At 43.5% G+C, this 18,588-nt stretch overlaps 1 long non-coding RNA gene across 15 annotated transcripts in view; it reads right to left on the reverse strand.

Moving 5' to 3' along the window:
* Nucleotides 1-2: 2 nt before the first annotated feature.
* LOC110117168 overlaps nucleotides 3-18,588 on the reverse strand; it is a 28,823-nt gene continuing 10,237 nt past the window's right edge. For 2 of the 15 annotated variants that reach the window (XR_007278038.1, XR_007278037.1), the window contains 4 exons: nucleotides 9,166-10,366; nucleotides 7,791-8,994; nucleotides 3,111-7,594; nucleotides 3-3,053 (listed from right to left, as the gene is read on the reverse strand). This is a non-coding gene — a long non-coding RNA (uncharacterized LOC110117168). Of the gene's footprint in view, nucleotides 3,054-3,110; nucleotides 7,595-7,790; nucleotides 8,995-9,165; nucleotides 10,367-10,431; nucleotides 13,672-18,588 lie in introns of those variants that run through there. The other 13 variants (XR_007278036.1, XR_007278040.1, XR_007278045.1 and 10 more) reach the window with 13 other exon arrangements.

Here is an 18,588-nt window from a genome sequence, read left to right on the forward strand (position 1 = left end):
ACCTTATCGTTGTGTCGAGATTGAAACGAGGGTATAACGATAGACTTGCAAGAAATTTCACAGCCTCTGTTCGGAAAAAAAGTTATGGGATGATTATAATTTCGAACGAGCTATGAGCAGGTCAAATCTACTGAGTTTTCATGTAATATCGTAATACACGTGTACATGTGTTTGTTAGTAACTGACGAGTAAAATACCAAAGTCGTGCAAGCTGAAGATAAATTCCACTTTCTAGAGGGTCGTAAAACCCAGAGTTTTCCTTGACACGATCGGGGCATGCTGGCTTTTACAGTTTCACCGGAAATAGTTGATTCAACGAGGGAGCAGTTTCTATGCTTCGAATCGAAGTTGAAAAAATGAATGGAATCACACCAGACTCGCTTTTGGGTCGTTCAATTTGAATACTGGACGGGGTTACGAACATCAAACGAAATACCTTTTCAACATCTGCAGGCGGGTAGGAGTTCGGGATCTAACATAATGAATTCAGCTCCACGCGTAGTAGCCTCACTTGACGGACATCGACTACAAGATATTTTTATTACATAGGAGTAATCCGAAATATTTGCAGCTTTAGTTCCTCTATACTTATATACCTTTTACCAAAAAAATGGAATGAATAGCAAATGAAAAAATTGGTTACCCCATAATATTTATAGTGGCATGGCGGTATCTGAAGTACTGGCGCGCTCGTTACGGTTATTAATTTTGAACACGGATTTAGGATAATTTAATCAAGCTATCTTGTAGATGTAACTCTGAATTATGAAAATTGTCATCATTGTGCAGAAGCATCTTATACTAAATTAAACAAGTATAATAGCGAAAGCGAGCTGCTTTCAAAATAGGCTTAATAAACAGTTTATAATATACTAACTGTCGCAACAGTAGGCCACAAGAATCGGCGTCTAAATATCCAGGACAATACCTGCTTTATTATACCTTCTGCGTTCGTTATTATTCGAAGGGATCCTTGTTGTCAGTTCCAGAGTCCTAAGGCTAGGTTGTTTCATTTCTTTACCAGGGGTAGCTATAAGAAGGGTCCTGAAACGACACGGGGGGTTCCCCATGGGGTCGAGGGGCGAACCAAGAATTTACGACTTACCGATGGAATTGCTTAGCCAACCCGGAGTTTTTCCGCTATATTAGTTGGAGTGCTAATAACAATCGCCAGCAATATACACAGAAATACTTATAACATACTACACAATTCTGCAGGTACGCACAAACAGAAAGTTTTTCTTTTCTCTTTAAGCAAAAATCTATAGTTTCATTGGTAACATAGAAAAAAAGCTTTGCCCTATCAAAGATTATTTTTTAGATAGCCAAACAAATTGAATAATTTCATCGATGATATACTTGACAAATTTGGTTTTCCCGTACGACGCTGTATCGTTTGTATTATGGAAAGGTTTCAACATTCTTCGATTCGGAAAAATTCTATCAGTTTGCCGAACGAATGGATCAGGAGTTTACATTTTTACAACGTCGAGGGAGGAGAATTATTTGAGCATAAAATACAGAGATTATCGCCGATTATTAAGGAACGTAGAAATTTATATTCTACGGTTTTTTGTTTTTTTTTTTGATTTCGCGTGTCTGTTTTCCGCTTCAACCCGGTCGAAGGGATTACCGGGAGCGATGAAACTCTGACCTGTGGTAGTCCTGGGTGGCGGGGAAAGCGTAGATGATGGAAGAAAGGTAGGAAGGAAGGAAGGAAGGAAGGAAGGAAGGAAAAAAAGGCAAAGTCAATAACGAGAAATGAGGTTCAAATTGGCTCAAGCTGGCGCTCGTTTATACCCTTCGCTAGTGGCTACAATCTACAACCCTGAGCCCACAATAATACCCGAGACCCTATTATTTCCTTCTCTGTTTAACCGCGCGTTTATTCTCTCGCTCTTTCTCACTGTGAACTGCACCAAGGGCTGGTGGTTCAGCCGGGTTATGCTATATTCTGTGGCTTGTAGCCTCATATCGTATTATTGTCATGTTTCACCAACACGAGGGGGAGGTCGTGTCCCATTTGTTTTATACCTTCCTTCTCTATACCCAGCATTTCCTCACCCCCGAGCTGACGGTGGGGTGAGAAAATACATATAAAATATATGTACATAGATTTATATGAAATTGTATATATTACATATGTATACTTTAATACCTGTATGTGAAGGGTACACAAAGCGCTCATAAAATGAATCGAAATTCTTGGGTAAACGATGCTTTTCCTTCGTCACCCAAGCGAAACCCTAAAATTTCAACTCATCTCGATTTCCCTTTTCATGCCTTCCGCTGATCTACACAGCTAGGTATTTACTACGTTACAATATGTCCAACGATTTCGGCCTCTAGACGAAATTTGATAACTTCAATTCGAATGAGTTATGTATTCACCACATGATACAGGGTGGATCAGAAAGGAACCGCCAATTACTCTAAAGGTTGAAAGGGTTGAGCGCGTTTATCGAATCGTTGTCGATGACAAACTTATTTTTGAATAAATAAAATTTTACTTGATAATAATTTAAAAACTTTCTTTCCGTTGCGTTGTGGATGAGCGCTTGAGAAAAAGGGTTCGGAAAAAGTTACCGTCAGGATGACGGCTTTATATATTTATTTATTTTTCTTCACTCGAGGGTTTTGAAGAAGTTTATTTCATCGAGTGTCGGTCGTCATCTCCTTCCGAGGTATGACTCGCCCACTTTGGCCCTTCAGTAAGGTTATATTACTTATCCAATATCCACGCCTGGACGACCACGTAATCGAAATAAGCTTGGTATTTTTGTGGTAGTAAGTTTTTTAACTAATGCGGAACGTCTCGATTTCACAGTTTCAGGGGATTGGGTTTTCTTTTTTCCATGTATTTTTCTTTTCTTTTCCTTTTTTTTTTTTTTTTTTATCACCCGAACCGACGGTCTTTCACACTTCTAAACACGTTAAATACCACTTTGTTCGTATAATACCGTAAAAATATATATACGAAAAGGTGTTCCGAGAGTCTCGTCCATTCTGGGTATAAAGGCGTTCATCTGGAGATGAACATCCTTGATCCTAATCTGGAAGAATAAAGAAAAATGATACAAAAACAAGAGATAATATACGCAGGTAGTTACCTTCTTTCCCCCCTTATAAAGAGGCAGATATCGAGCTTTGAACTGTATAATACCTATACGTGAGTTAAGCTCGGGTGAGGTAAGTCAGTAATATTTATCTTCTAATTCGGTGAAAAGCATGGCACAAATTTGTCTCCTCTACTTCGAGGAGGCGCCCCTGGAAAGCCCGGAGAGTTGCCAGAGGGGTGAAAAACTTATTTCCATTAGTCGTTGGGGCGCGAGTATTCCGAAGCGTTCGTACACCCTTACCATCGCCCTCGCTCCCCTCGTCGCCCTCGCTCTCGCCCTTATACTTCTTTCGCCCTGCATCTGCGATTATTTCTCATTTGGATTTTTCTCCCTCCGTTTTCCCCTCTGCGTCACGATCTTTTCTCTTCTCCTCCCATTTTTTTTTTTGGGTTTCTTTTTACCGTCAGGTCGAGACTTTTATGATGAGATTATTGCTCGAGAATCGAACTAGGATATTTCCGTCGACTAAATCACACCGACAACTTCCTGGGGGCAGGCAGCGTTTTCTTCATAATTTTGGTGAAAATTTTACGACTTCTGCTGAACGTGTTATACGTATGTATAGCTGCAATAGCAACGAAGGTCGAGAACTTTCGGGTCCTAAAATAATAAAACTTTCAGTCTCATGGTAGAAGGGTAGGTATACATATGTTTTCCGCAAGGATACCTTTTCGAACGCTTTACGATGAATACCTAGGCCCCAAAAATCCACGAGTGATCGAGCGTTGTTGAAAAAGATTGCAACAAAAAAACGACCAGGAGCCGAAGATCGCAGCTGTTCGAATCGAAATATATTCCGTCAATTAACACGAGCAAGCCCATCGTATTAATTTTGAGAGATTGGTAAGATTAAGGGCAATACCGTCGAGCCTTACAGTCTATCAATCTTCTCGCCAAAGCCAGTGGCGATCGATGAGCAAGCCCATCGTTGAATTTCGAGACGGGCGAGGCGGAAATTGTTCCAAATGAAAATCCGTATAAGCCATCTTTCAGAGTTCAATTTTCACGAATTTTTTTCGGAAAATTCGAAAAACACCAGTTACCGAACGAATGTGTGACGTGACGCGCGCAAAGATCAGTGTCAACATCTCGCTCTATCGCTTTCGAAAATGAATATGTAAGAAAACAAAAACAGAAGGGGGGGGGGGGGGAGAAAAATTGAGGATGGTGGAAGGAGAGAAAAAGTGAGCGGAAAAAAAATAAAACAAGGTAAAATAAAATAAAGAGGCACGAAATAGGAAGGGTCTTTGTTGGGAAGGGCGGCTGCTACCTGACAAGTCCTTTGTCCCTCGGCTGGTATACTCCGTCTTTTCTTATCACTCCACCTTTTCTCCTATATTTCCTTCTCCGTCGCTCTCCCTGAAAGAGGATGCCAAACTCGCGCGTTGACTGCAGCAGCAGCATCAGCATCAGCGGCAGAAGCAGCGGCAGCGGCAGCAGCATCGGTGGTTCGTTCGTTCATCCCCCTGACTCTCTCGCGCTCACTTCATTCCCGATGAATTCCTCCTCGTCTCAAAGCCTCCAGACACTCGGCAGAGGCCCACCCAGCATGTTATATGCCTACCTACTTCGAGATGAAGCCTACGGCAAATGATACAAAAAAGGCCGCGCGAACCGAAGGACCAGCTCTCTCAACTAGGAACGAGCCTTAAATAGAAAGACAACGAGTTTCGCGAACCCGAGGGCTCCACATACCTATAATAAAGTATTATATACCGACCGTACGAACGAACATACGTATACCCGTGTATACGTGTATACCATCTTACGTGCGGGAACTCGCGGGGCACTTAAATCCATAAGGCTGCGTGTAAGAGCCGAGGTGATTCGCACGAGCCTTTGAACTCACCTCTTATCCGATTGCCCCGCGCTCCACTCGGTCGCCGGATTGCTATACGAACGACGTACGTTATTAGCTTCGATTTCGCGTCAGGCGTTATCGAGACATGATATTTTTTGGCTTCCCTACAGATACATGTACACGAGGCCGAAACACCGTCGAGCTGCGAGGATGTGTATAAAATAATAAGACGGAAGCAGGAATTGAGTGGGGCGATTTTTTTTTCTTATTTTTTGCTTTTTAGCTTCACTCCTTCATTTCCGTTTCTTATTTTCAATTAATTGTTGTTTTTTTGGTTGGTTTTTCTCTCTTTTATTTTTTCATTCTATTTACTCGATGCCACGCATTCACGTCAACGTGTTAAACGCTCCGATGCAGGCAGCACAAAGATGAAGAATAATGGAAAGGTTTAAAGTGGTTGAAAAAAAGAGAATAAGAAAGAAGGAGCGAAGAGTAAAGTAGCATGAGTGCGTTAGCGCGCACAGAGAACAACACAAATGAAGCGAGAAGAAGTTACAATGGGAAAAAATAAATTCACCAAAAAGACTAAATACAAAAAAGAAAGAAATTGAGAACGTGAAAAGCAAGGAGAAAAAAAAAGGAGTGAAAATAAAAGGAATCAAAAGAAAAAGAAAAAGCAAAAAAAAAAAAGGAAGGGTCAACCGACGGCGGGTGTCACGTATCGGCGATCCTGTTCGCCCAGGCGGGCTGCGTACACTCGTTTAAAAAGAATAAAAGGAGTGGAAATGGAAGGTAGAAAAGAACATGGAAGGTGAGGGAAAGGAGAGAAGGAGATAAAAGAAACAAAAGACGTGGGCGCCTTTGAGGGAAGAGAAACTACTGGATTTGCCAGTCGGCGTTTCGTGTTGGATGACAACCTGCTCGGTTTGCTATGGGTCCGCTGTGCAGGAGGGGTGAAGGGTCTCTACGGGAGGGCGTCGGTATAATCCAATCAAAAGTTAACTCGGCGGCAAACACGACGCGCGATCCTCGTTTCTTATTCTTTACTACTTCAATATCTCCTCGAATACACGTTGGTTGATATTTCTGCGCAATCTTTGACAAAACGGCTTTTCGAGAAAAATTTCTCATTTCAACAATCGATAACGTACAACCTCTTCACTCTACTCCTATCGGTATAGAGAAAAAAAGAAAATGAGAAACCTGCGGTTCTCCTTTCCCTTCTTTTTTCTCTATTTCTTGTTCATTTTGAAAAGCCAGCAGTCGTAGAACAGGAATATGGACAACAAAAAAAAAAGAACAGTTACCGATTTTCCTTACTGTTCTTTCAAACTTTTGAACCTTCGGTAATCTTCGCTATTCGTTACACGGAATTTCTCTCCAACTAGCAGTCGATGAGTTTGGATAAACTATAAGTTTACACCGTCCAATGATCTATACTCACAGGGACTTTCAGAGCTATGAGAGATATATTCGAATCTTTTCAGATTTACGTGACGTTTATATCGGTCACCCGTCACATTAACTGGAACAAATATCCATTTCAAGGATCGCTGGCATCTACTAAACAACTCGTAGATGCCAAATTCCTCTTTCCTTACCTTTTTATTCATCTCTGTGTGCTTTTTTTTTTCGTTTCTCTGTTCTTCATCGTTCTCCTCTTCTTTTTTTCCTACTTTTTTTTTTTTGTTTCCTTGCCCCTTCAGGCATCTTTTCCGAGCTACGACAGAGTATTCTTCGCGGCGACCCTACACCACACCGTGAACGTCGTGAACGTATACAGGCGAGACATCGGTGTGGTATAACTCTACGCCCCGTGTAACAAACTCACACAGTTAAACCGAGTGAGTGTTCGAAGATTGAAGAGGAAGCTCGCCTCCATCTTCTTCTACCTCGTATTCTTCGTCTTTGTCGGATGTCAGGGGTTGCGAAGGGTGTATCCTAGCAACACTCGAAACCGCTGGGTTTTCAATGGCGTATACCTAAACACGATACCGAAGAAAACCTACGCTCTGTAACGCGTTATTTTCAGAACATAATAACAAGGATCGCTGTGTTTCAAAAAATTGATAAAACACCCCCGATATAAAACTTCCATCTTCCCAACGCCCTTTTTTTTATTCTCACCTTCTGGCAAAACGAGCGTTCTTTGTCACGAAAAGCCTCTAGATTTTGCCCATACTTTTTTCCATCGCAGCGTACACCATACACGACTTTTTTGGGAGAAATGTATCCACAGGGTGTCTAGTTAAAAAAAATCCACGGCTTCGATCGCTACGCCAATGGTAACTCTTAGCGGGGGTGGGGATAAGAGGAGAATAAAGGGGGGTTGGAAATTGGGGGTGGTGGAAGGTACTCACTCGCCCATTCTCTCACTCGCTTGCTCGTTCACTCGTTCGCTCGCACTCCACTTCCTCCTCTTCCTCTTTCTCTTCCCTCGCCCTCGGTTAGTTCCAGCGGCAGCGGCAGCACCAGCAGAAGCAGCAGCAGCAGCAGCGGCCCCAGTTTCAACCCCCGGGGATCCCCTTTCCCCGTTTCCCTACCGAACACCCCTACGGGAGTCCGCGGCGGCGCTTGTGTATAGAGATGACGTCGGACGACTGTACGTAATATGTACGGATATGGGTGGTTGGTGTGCCTATATATATATATCCACCGTCGTGTGTACATACATCTGAAACGACACAGAGGCTCTACATACTGTATACCGCGCGCGCACACCAGGGGAGGAGGTCGGGGAGACACCTCTTCCTCCGGCGCTAATCGTAGTAATTAAGTCCAAGCAGAGAAACTGCCTCCGGTATACGTATGTACGTATGTATATATATATACAAGGATCCGCGCACGTGTACGTACACGAGTTTACTTACCTATGTATCCTCCATCCTTCCACGTAGGTATAATGCATACCCATAAACGCCTCTGGTGCAGTAGCGGCGACCGCGCGCCGGTTGTACGATCAAATATACCTGCGCCCAAAGATGAAGTGATTTACATCGAAATCACTTTGGCACTTGGGGCAGCTGTTGAATTCATTATTGGCACAAAATCGGTTTATATCCCTCCTGCCCCGCTCGCAACGCTCACGGATATAGGTATACGTACGTACAAACTTTTATAAGCTTTGTACATACTTACGTCGCATGTACACGATATGCCTTGTGTATAAGAGAACCGTATTCAACCGTGGCCCGGCCCCCCCCGCCCTCCGCCCCGCCGTACACACACGACCCCATGTTGAAAGCCGTACGGGAACGGGAGGATCACGTACGATTCATGTCGCTGCTTTGTGGATGGTGTTGTTACATCGTTCGGATACATTTGCGGGATGATGTGCTTTTTCGTTTTGTTGGTGTTTTTTTTTTCATCGATAAATTCTTTTTGTAATATTTCTTTTTTCTCCGCCATCGGGTTTTGTTTCCGTTCTTTTTTTCCTCTCTTTTATTCGATGGTAATTTTATTATATCAAGCTGCACACAGCTCGGCTTAATCCGTCACGCTCGGTAATTCCGGTTCCCGGTACACGTACGCTGAATTTTTATATCGTTGCATAAATCGCGCTAAATATTCCGCGTATGCCTCGTGTTTTCAAAGTCGATGCGAAAGAGCCTATTAAGATTTACGATCTTTTACAATCGGATGAATCTGAATGATTGTTTAACGAACTCGATCGCAATTTCAATTATCACGTATTTTCTCAATAACGAAGGTGAAAATTTTCATCGCTCTTTTTTCGACCAGGCGTAAGATGTTTGTAGCGTTGTTCTTCAGCGAGAATGAGGGGGAGGGGAACAAAAAAAAACGAGTGTAATTTTTGTACATGCTTTTGTAAGACGCGTTTACGTGTAGTTACCTTTTACAGCGGCCACCATCAGCTTACCTGCGGTCAGTGGGTAGAATGTGGTCAAAGTAGAAGCGAGAGGGAAGGACCGCCGCCGCCGCCGCCGCCGCCGTTGCCGTTGAGACGAGGACTCGATTCCAACTCCGCGGTTTGACTGTGCTATAAGTTGAGCTACACCGGCGAGTCGGGTCGTTAGATAACAGACGAAGATAACCGTTAGCCTGGCGTTAATTCTGCAGCAACAGCGTAATTAATATCAATTAGTTGGGAAGCCGTGCTAATTAAGACTTTATCGCAGTCCATAGGCTGCGTTATTATACGAGTATCTTACATATTAGATTATTATATTACTAGTTTGGCATTGTTAAATTAATACGGTGTAAGGAGATATAATATGGGTATACCTTTTTCAGCGACGCTTGTCAGAAGCACGTTTCAGACGCGTCGGGCGATTATTTTTCTTTTTATTCGCTAGCCGAATGGGAACGATCCCTGCAGTTCGGAGGTATGTCTAACCGGAATGAGATGTGCCACGGGGCCCAAAGGAAACGTGCGAATAAATACAATGCACCTTTCGTTAGTTTGCCTGAAAAGGTAATCCAGCGTTCTATGCGGTGTGCGGCTTCTCCCGACCGGAGTTAATCGGTAGTTAAAGGTAAGAGAATGAAAAATAAAAATATGCCGTAGTTACTTATTGTTTGAGGAGGGGCCTTGTAAGGATGAGGATAGTCCGCCGGTGGAGAACGTGAGCAGGCAAAGAGAAAGAAAGCGAAAGGGATAAAGAAAGATGGGGGTACGGTATACGCTGCACTCTGCAACTTCCTCGCTTTCTTCATATTCCTTCGTATAGCTCTTCCTCTCTCCTTATTTCTCGTGTGGTGGTGCGGTATCTTTTGTATCTTTTGTTACGCCACACAGTCTTTTTCTCATTCCTTTTGTTTTTACCTTTTATTTGTGCGCGCAGGGATGCAGCCATCTTATTTCCTTCCTTTTCTCCTTTCTTCCTTTTTTGATTATCTTACTGTTTTTTTTTTTTTTTTTTTTTTCTTTTTTTATTTTACTTTTCATCTTGTTCTTCTACTTTACTCATTCTCTACTTTTATTCTTTATTTTCGTTTTGTTCTTATTATACTCTTTCCGCTTCTGTACACTATTTTCTCTACCCTTTTTCCCTTTTTTTTTTTTTTTTTTTTTTTCTCTCCTTCTTATTCTTTCTCTCGTTTCTTTTTGTTATTATTTTATTCATCCCACCGCCACGTTTTTGCTCTTCCTTTTCTCGGATCGTTACACCCCGTGTGCAGTCTTATTCCTCTACGAAGCAGATCTTATGCTTCTCGCTCGCTCCTCGTCTCTACAAATCCACCTCTGTTTGATTTCCTTTGCTTCTGGTTTTCTTTTAGTTTTGTTAGGTGAGCTTAAGTCGGGTCGGATTGAGAGACTTGCTCCGACGTAGCGCCAAGTACATTAAAAAAGAAACCAAAAAAAAAATAAAACAAAAAAAAATAAAAAATAAAAATAAACGACGAGAATGACGCGTCGAAACTCTTTACGGCGATGAAACTCCGCCGTGCAGGTTTGACGGCACCTTTTTCTCCTCCTCTTCCGCTATAACAAAATACAAATAACTCAATTACTCTGGAGTTCACAGATGTAACGATCATCGGAATTACCTAGCTTTTCCATAAGTCAAAAATTTTCACAGCCTGATTATGTATACAATTCGTAGATGAGAATCGAACGGACAGACGTAGACAGAAAAAGTTCGTACACAGGATCAATCAATCCTCTAGGTGAGATTATTTTTCCCATGGGCATCTAATTCGCCGGTCGTCGTCCTGTTTTTTGCCCCATTGATCTCCACCGGTATATTATACCGGTGTAGTCGTTGAACGTCATCGAGTGGCTAACTCTCGTCGAAATTTTTTTGCCTTTCTTTTTTTCACCCTCAAAGACCCTCGAACGTCGATCCCCCCGTAGTTAGGCGTCCGGTATACATACAGCCCCCGAAAGCTCTCTCGATATTTCGATATATCTCGCGGTTAGTTCGACTCGACCCTTTTCACCCCCTCGGTTCGGAGGCCGTCTTTTTCTCGTATCAAAGCGATACACGCACCGAGCGACGTCTACCGAAATTTTCGCACTACGGAAATATTGGCGGGTTTCGCGTTACGTGGAATTTCGGTTGATTCGATGCGTTTTTCCCTGTGCACGGTCGTCGTCGTCGTCGTCATCGTCCGTTCGTCCTTTTTCCAACCCCTGGCGCATGACCCCGTTCGACCCCTCCCCCGATTTTCACTCTCGCTTCTATCTCTCTCGGTGTGGCGGCCATCTGTCAGCGGACTAATCCATTATCTGGTAATTTTTCAACCCTCCACGCCCCGCAGCTTCTGGCTGTCCGGTCGCGGGTTTCATGGGGTTTCGTGAGAGAGAGAGAGAGAGGAGAAAAAAAAATATTTTTTCATGTATATTTACATCCGAAGGAATCTCCGCACAACGTCCGACGGAAATGGGTAGACGGTTCGCCGATTTCCGGATAAGAGAACGATTCCCAACAAAATAGCGTTACGATTGATATACGTGTAGAAGCTTTCCGCGAGCTTCCTCTTCTTCGTCACAACGATACGAGACGAGCGAATATGTGAAGGAATCTTTATATACCGAACGTAATTCGAAAAATATTGCACACGACTTTCGTATCCGTAGCTTCGTCGGTGATTACGGTCGCTTGGGGCGAGGAAAAAACGAGAGAGAAAAAAATAAAAAAGAGAAGTAGATTCAAGTTTTTTAATCAAGAGTTCGTCACCTGTTATTATACCAAATAATATTTGTAGAAACACTGCACTCGGTGAGGACAGCTGCGGCAACAGCGAACGTTACATCAATAATTGTTTGCTCTCTATACATGTATACAAACTGCGTTGCACGAAGGGAGGTAAATACCATGTTTCGTTGGCCGCGAGAACGATTCCTCCCGAACTCCGTATGTTGGCCACACATAACTGACTGACTGACTTTTGTTTCATTTTCTTTCGTTAGTTCTTTTTCAATTTTACAAATAACCGATGCGGGTTTCCCTCCTGCACAATGTACACATTCTCCCCAATAATCTGTATCGCTTTTACACGCACTTTGTACACCGTCGCGATAATCGGGAACGATTATTTTTTTTTTTTTTTACATTTACATGTGAACGCCACCAGCTGATTCCGAACAAAGGCGCTAAAAGTGCGTGTCGTATTTTTTATACCGATGAAATGAATGCGCATATTTTCTCCATTAAAATTTACCAAAACTTCCGATTATTGTTGCGTCGAATATATACCTATAGGTAAAAATATACGTGTAATTTTGACAAGATGATTTTACGTTGGCCAGCTGCAAACGCGGTGGGCTACCGTACATGATTCATTGTCGCGGTCCGCCACGAATCAATGAAGAGGGAACGAGGGAAAGAGGGAAAATGAGTAAAATGAGAGTGGAGTACACAAAGAGAGAGTGAGAGAGAGAGAGAGTCGCGTGTGACTATTGTCTACCGTACGGTACGCGTATATCGAGGGTCAGAGTCCCCCTTCCACCCGCACATTTCGCTACGCCAAAACTCGTGTCGGTACGACGTGGAAAATTGCGAAAATTGGCGGAACGAGCAAATTACCAATTTCGCTTGAATAAAAATATCGGCAATCGTTTCCTTCGCACGTACACGTGTACACCTGCGTGTGTATACGCATGTACGTACTATAATTCGCACGGACGTATATGTACGCGAATACATACGTACCCGTACGTATAAGCGTACGTGAACTATGGCGCTGATTATACGACCCGAAATTGGATACACACCTGTTTACGGGCGAACTACGTCCTTCCGTCCAATCGTTGGGCATATACCGCAAAATTTACGTCTCTTCGTTAATCACCCTCCGCACGATCATCAATAATGTGTAATTAGTAATCAATTTAACTGCCTATATACCCGCCCGGAATATACACGTACGTACACTGCGGGAGTTACGTAATTACAATGGATATGAATGCGACTCGCTAAAACTAAAACCACTTTACCGTATATCAGAGATAACGAGCTCACCTCTGCGGTGGAAACGTCGTCGACGCGAGGTCAGGATCATCGAATCACGAGGCGCGCAAAGCCGACGTGCCGAAACGAAACGAAGGGAAAAAACAAAACATATTATATATACGTTAAACACTTTTCGGGGCGTTTGTATAGAGCAATTAGTATTTATAACAAGGGTAAAGTTAAGCGGGGGTTGCTCCGGGTTTTGAAGGGGCCGACGACCCCCCCCCCCCCGTCCTCTTCTCCCCCTTCGTCCACCTCGTCCCTTCCCCATCTGCACTTCCTCCACTTCCAGTGCACGGCTTTTCTATGTAATCGTACGCATCGTGTGGACTTTTTGTCCGTTTCAACACCGCCGTACCGTACTTCTCCACTTCGGGGCCCAGGTATCCGGGCCTTCTCCCGGTTCCATTAAGAGGGTCAGCGTATAACCGAACAAACAAGTTCCGGGGATTCGGGTTCGCGATTTGCGGAATCATTTTGCCCAGCCCTCTGTCGAAACTGTGGTCTGATTTTCACGCGATTCGGAATCCGTTCGGACGCCTCCGCAATTTTTCATCGATATTCGCCGTTGAGTTGTGGAAATCTTTTCGTTCTGAACAACACCGGGTTTTTTTTCCGGTGGTAAAGATGAGGGCCAGCGGAAGGCCCGGGAGAAGAACGGGACGACGCTATTCGAATGGCCGACAATTTTCTCGCTCCGACACACCGATTCTCCTACGAGGACCTTCCGCGAGAACCGCCGCGACGTACATAAAGGCCTGTACGTATTACATAGGTACAAAACTGTGTACGTACGTAACACACCTACAGTACGGAGTAAAAGGGGGTTGAAAGGGAGGGGGGGGGATAGCAGGGGTGGTGGGACCACATGCCGCGAGCACCCTCGGTGGCGTCGGAACGTGACGGGCTTCGAGAATGACCTCTTCCCTCAAACTTACCCCTCGTTCTCTCATTTTCTCCCTTTAGCATCGGACGATGAACGTACCCCCCCCCCCAAGTATTTCGCAGTATATAGGTTTTTGTATACATTTGACGTACGTACGTAAGAGAAAGGTAACGAGAGTTGAGGAAATGAATTCCGTTACAGGTATAAAATATATATACAATAATATGCGAGAGGAGGGAGAAAATTGCTTCTCCAGAGAACTTGAAAATCCTCTCTTCTCTCTTTTTCTCTCTACCTTTTCTCTCTCTCTCTCTTTCGTATTTTTTGGAACGACGAGAATAATTTGACAAACAAAAAAAAAAAATTATCAACGTGTTTCACAATGAAATTTTTTTCATCGCGAATAATGTAATTGTGTAGATACATCGCAGTACGGCGGCGAATTGATATGCCATTGATATCGATTATTCTCGTACGAGTTTCTATGCACGGTAGTCCACATCAATGCAGCGATATCGATGTCGAAGAACGAAAAAAAAAACATTTCAACGAAACTATACATGTATATGTACCTCCCGTGGCGAAGGACAAGGACGAAATGAGAAAACCGACGACGAAATTATTACACGGCGCGTTATCCCGTTGTACGTTCCACTCCATGGATAATATCTATGGGAATACAAATGGAGAAACGCGCTCGACGTTACTCGTGTTAACGATTCGCCATCGAAATGCAGGATTTCTAATCCTCGCCACGGTGTATCCTGAATACATGCGTCACACGGTGCTTGGAGTTTTGACGCGTTGACTAATTCGATTGCTCAGGTATGCGTACGTGCGCTCGTTTCCTACGTACATTCTACGTACCATAAACTTATCTGTGTTCGGCAGAAGTGAACGTGTGCGTACGATGTGCTATACGTATACATCACACGGTCCGCAGTCCCCGAGGGACCACGAATAAATTGGTCCGCTGGTCATTAACGGGGAGGGATTCCGGTCTTGCCCGCAGAAAGCTCCAGCTGAGGATCACCGCCGAGTTTAGAGTCAAGAGTTTGAGGGGAGGGGGTCGGGAAGTTTGAAGAACGAAGAGTTTCGAGGTTGAGCTTTGAGTATAATGTGGCGTTCGGTATTATGCATATACAATAAGGAAACAACGACACCCGTCTTGCTCGCGTTAACCAGAAAAGAGAAACTTTCTTTTTCCCCTCGCGTATACAGGAGGGAAATATCCGCTTATGTATATGTATGTAGTAGAGAATTATCGTGCAGTGTACGGCCAGATGTTTCAGTTAGTTTTGCTGGACGAATTTTCAACGTTGTCATTTGGGCATTTAACGTGAAGATAAAACAAGATTAGCTCTACGCGGGAATGAAATTTGATTACCACGTCGACGGGGCGCAGTGAATTATACGTGTGGTTTGGATATACATATATGTACGCGCATACGTCTGGCCATATATTATTGTTGCAGCTTGTACATAAGGGTGGGCGAGGGTGAGTGGGCGATCGTTTTAGGGGTGAAATTGAACCATTCTTTTCTCTCTCTCTCTCTCTGTGTTTCTTTCAGCGTATTTTCTTGTTTACAAAAATATCGCGCAGATTTCTGTTCCCCGGAATTACAACCCTCTGGGGTATGAAACCTGGAAAAGTCAATAATAAAAACGATGTATAGGTATTTATATCAGTATACGGCCCGTACACATAAAAAAAAAAAAGTGGAGACGGTGTAACGAAAAATTGAAAGAAAGGGAATCGCAAAAAATGATGCGAATAATTGTTTTCGAAATTCCACATCGTTTGCTGTGTCTCTGCGTTCGTTTCGATGTTTCGCCGGTCCGACTTTTTGTTATAATTCCGATACGCCCGTTTCTGGAAATTCCAGTTTCTCCGTGAGGGAAAATAGATGATTTGATAAAAATGAAGTCGGCGCTATCGGGGGCTGCTGCCATTTCCTGGGACGCAAACATACAGGCGCATCGTCGTCGTCGTCAACCGTATAAGACGAGATCGAATACCTCGTCTTCGCGTTATCTGGATATGTGAAAAAAAAACTCTATCCACGCACGTACGCGTAAATGTATATATAAATGAAATAATATTTGTCGCGCGTGCAAAACGCGCGTAATTTTGGGCGGTTGAGGAGGACGTCGTCGGTACAACGGTCGGGGGTACGGGGGTTCGCCGGTGAAGAGGAAAAGGTCGTAAAAATTTTGGCAACGCAATAAAAAGAGCCCTCCTGGTATTTTTCATTTGGAATTCAGGTTTCGCTATCTGTCGACGATGCGTCGTACAACTCAATTTCGACAAAACAAAATGGCCGGCGAAAAAAAAAAAAAAAAAAAAAAAAAAAAAAAAAAAGACCGCGGAGCCCGCGAACCGCGCAGCGTGTATACAGCTATATACTCCATATTTGCCACAAAATTCCCGTCGCCCTCGAGCGTTTTGCCTTTCGAATAAATACAACCGCGTCTATCCGTTTGTAAAACGTTGCGTTGAGGTCTGAATCCGTACGACATTGCGCGGCGAAAGAAAAAAAGAGAAAAAAAGAAAAAAAAAAAATTAGTTAACATTTCAAGCACATAAATATCCGTAGCGTCGCATTAGCACAGGGTGGAGGTCGGAGGCGAAACGAGCCCTCCAGGTAAGTGAATCGAACGCGACGGACGCTCGATGGAATATTTCTATAAGCTGTCTTTGGGTGATGTTAACCGCGAGACGAGCCCGAGCGAAGCTGAGAGGTATAAGAGAGAAGGAGGAGGAAGGAAGAAAAGAGGAGGGAAGATCGGATGTAACCGAGTGGCGCGAGAGGGATAGAACGTTGGAGGGTATCGGATTGAGTGCATAGGAAGAGGAGGACGGGACTAGCGTAATTTTTCAACGGCGTGGCGCTCAGAATTTTAATGGGCCGACGAAGAGGAGGATGAGGACGAGGATGTGGCCGTGGAGGGAGGAGAGAGGAGGTAGAAGGGACCCCCTTCGGAGGCAAAATACGAGCGAGCGAGCGAGCGAGACGACGCGATAGTCGCGAGTAAAGCGCAGACGGTACACGGAGGAGGTGAAAAAAGATAAGGAAAGAACTCGAAAGAAATAAAGTTGCATATAAACATGAGGCTGCCGTATACGCTGAAATCTTTTATTATTGATACGCCGGCCACTGCGCACTCTGTATTCCCCTAATATATATGTACGTGTATGATATTAATATTACATGCATTACGTGCGTACATACTTTTTACTCTCGATCCATCCCTCGTTTCGCCTCACATAATGTAACGTAACTATTGGAATAAGTACGTTTTACCGTAGGCTCACGTTTCAGCGTTTCGTCGCCGCATTTATAATAAGTATATACGTGAGTATAACTATCGTACGCATGAGGTAGTCACGCGACAGCGATTGAGGAAATTAATTTATCGACAATGGGAACAAGGCGAACGACATCCCTCCAGGGTGACGCGTCTTATTACGACGTCGGCTATGTGTATACACGTAAAAATGCGTGTGTCAAAATTAAGTTACACACACACACATTCTAACGCAACGTTTCGTGCGGTATAGATTATACCCATTTCAATGGCTAAGTGAAACGAATGACGAATTACCGACAAATTATTGACGAATTGACGCTGTCCGTGGTAAGCCTCCGCCATTACTCCGGTCGTCTCTGGTTTGATGACCCCGAGTGATGCCCGTTTTCGACCGAGCAAATCAAAGCCAATGGGGGTTTACCACCTCGACTCGGTACGGATGATCGAACGTCGAAAAGGTATATGGTATACGTGTATATCTGGAGTAAGTATATATATACTGAAAGTTACCTGTGTATAAAACAGAGTATACACGGATCGTTGTTCTCGAAGAAAATCCCCGCGGTGGATATCATTCACAATTTCGATTATCGAGCGTTACGCAAATCCGAAGAATCTTAACGTCGGAGTGTATCAATCTACGAATAACCGCGAGATCTTTGTTCCCCAAATTTTTTATCTACGGAAACGAATACCTATATATATATAAATAAATAACGAACAACGTGTTGTTCGAGGAACGTTGGCAGGGCGCCCTGGGAGCGCTGGTAAAAATTAAACGAAAGGACAGACGGTGTAACACGCCGTTTTAATGTACTATACGCGAACGTACGCGGAGATACGGGAACACGAAAATTCTAATGGAAATTACCGCCGCGTTTCTCTTGTCCCGGTAAAAAAAAATAAAAAAAATAAAAAATAAAAATAAAGGTATAAAAATAACAAGGGAGAAAGAAAGAATACTGTAAACGAAATATAACAAACCGATGGAAAGTTCGTTGGAACCGCGAGAAAACAATTCCTACGGGGTTCGGTCGAACGATTACGGTGCAGCGAAAGTTGCCTTCGAAAAATTATCGTTTATATTTTCAATTCGTGTAACTTTTACATCACAAGTTATCGGACCACGTATATACATATACATATTTTTATCTAGCTATAGAAACGACTGAAACGCACGGCTGAAGCATACAAATTATCTACACGTCGTACACCAAAGTGGCAGGTGTCATGGTCTATTTTGTCACAGTATTATATACACGTTAACAATGCAGCTAAATTTATAAAACGCACCGCGTACGTCCGCGGGATATATGTAGGTATCGTTCGGCGTATAGCTACACGTCTATCCGCTCGCTGTACGTCGAATGATCGCGATCGAGAAGTAAAAAAACCAATGTGTATAAAAGAAAAAAAGAAATAAAAGATGCGTCTAAAAGATATCAGCGGTAAAGAGTCCTGCACGCTTATCTTCGGGTATTATATACCCTCACCCCTATTAGGGATTCGCGGGTTAGTGAGGGGAAGCCAATCGTGCGATGATAAAAAGGC

Source organism: Athalia rosae, chromosome 4, assembly GCF_917208135.1.
Source record: "Athalia rosae chromosome 4, iyAthRosa1.1, whole genome shotgun sequence".
Classification (NCBI taxonomy): Eukaryota; Metazoa; Arthropoda; class Insecta; order Hymenoptera; family Athaliidae; genus Athalia; species Athalia rosae.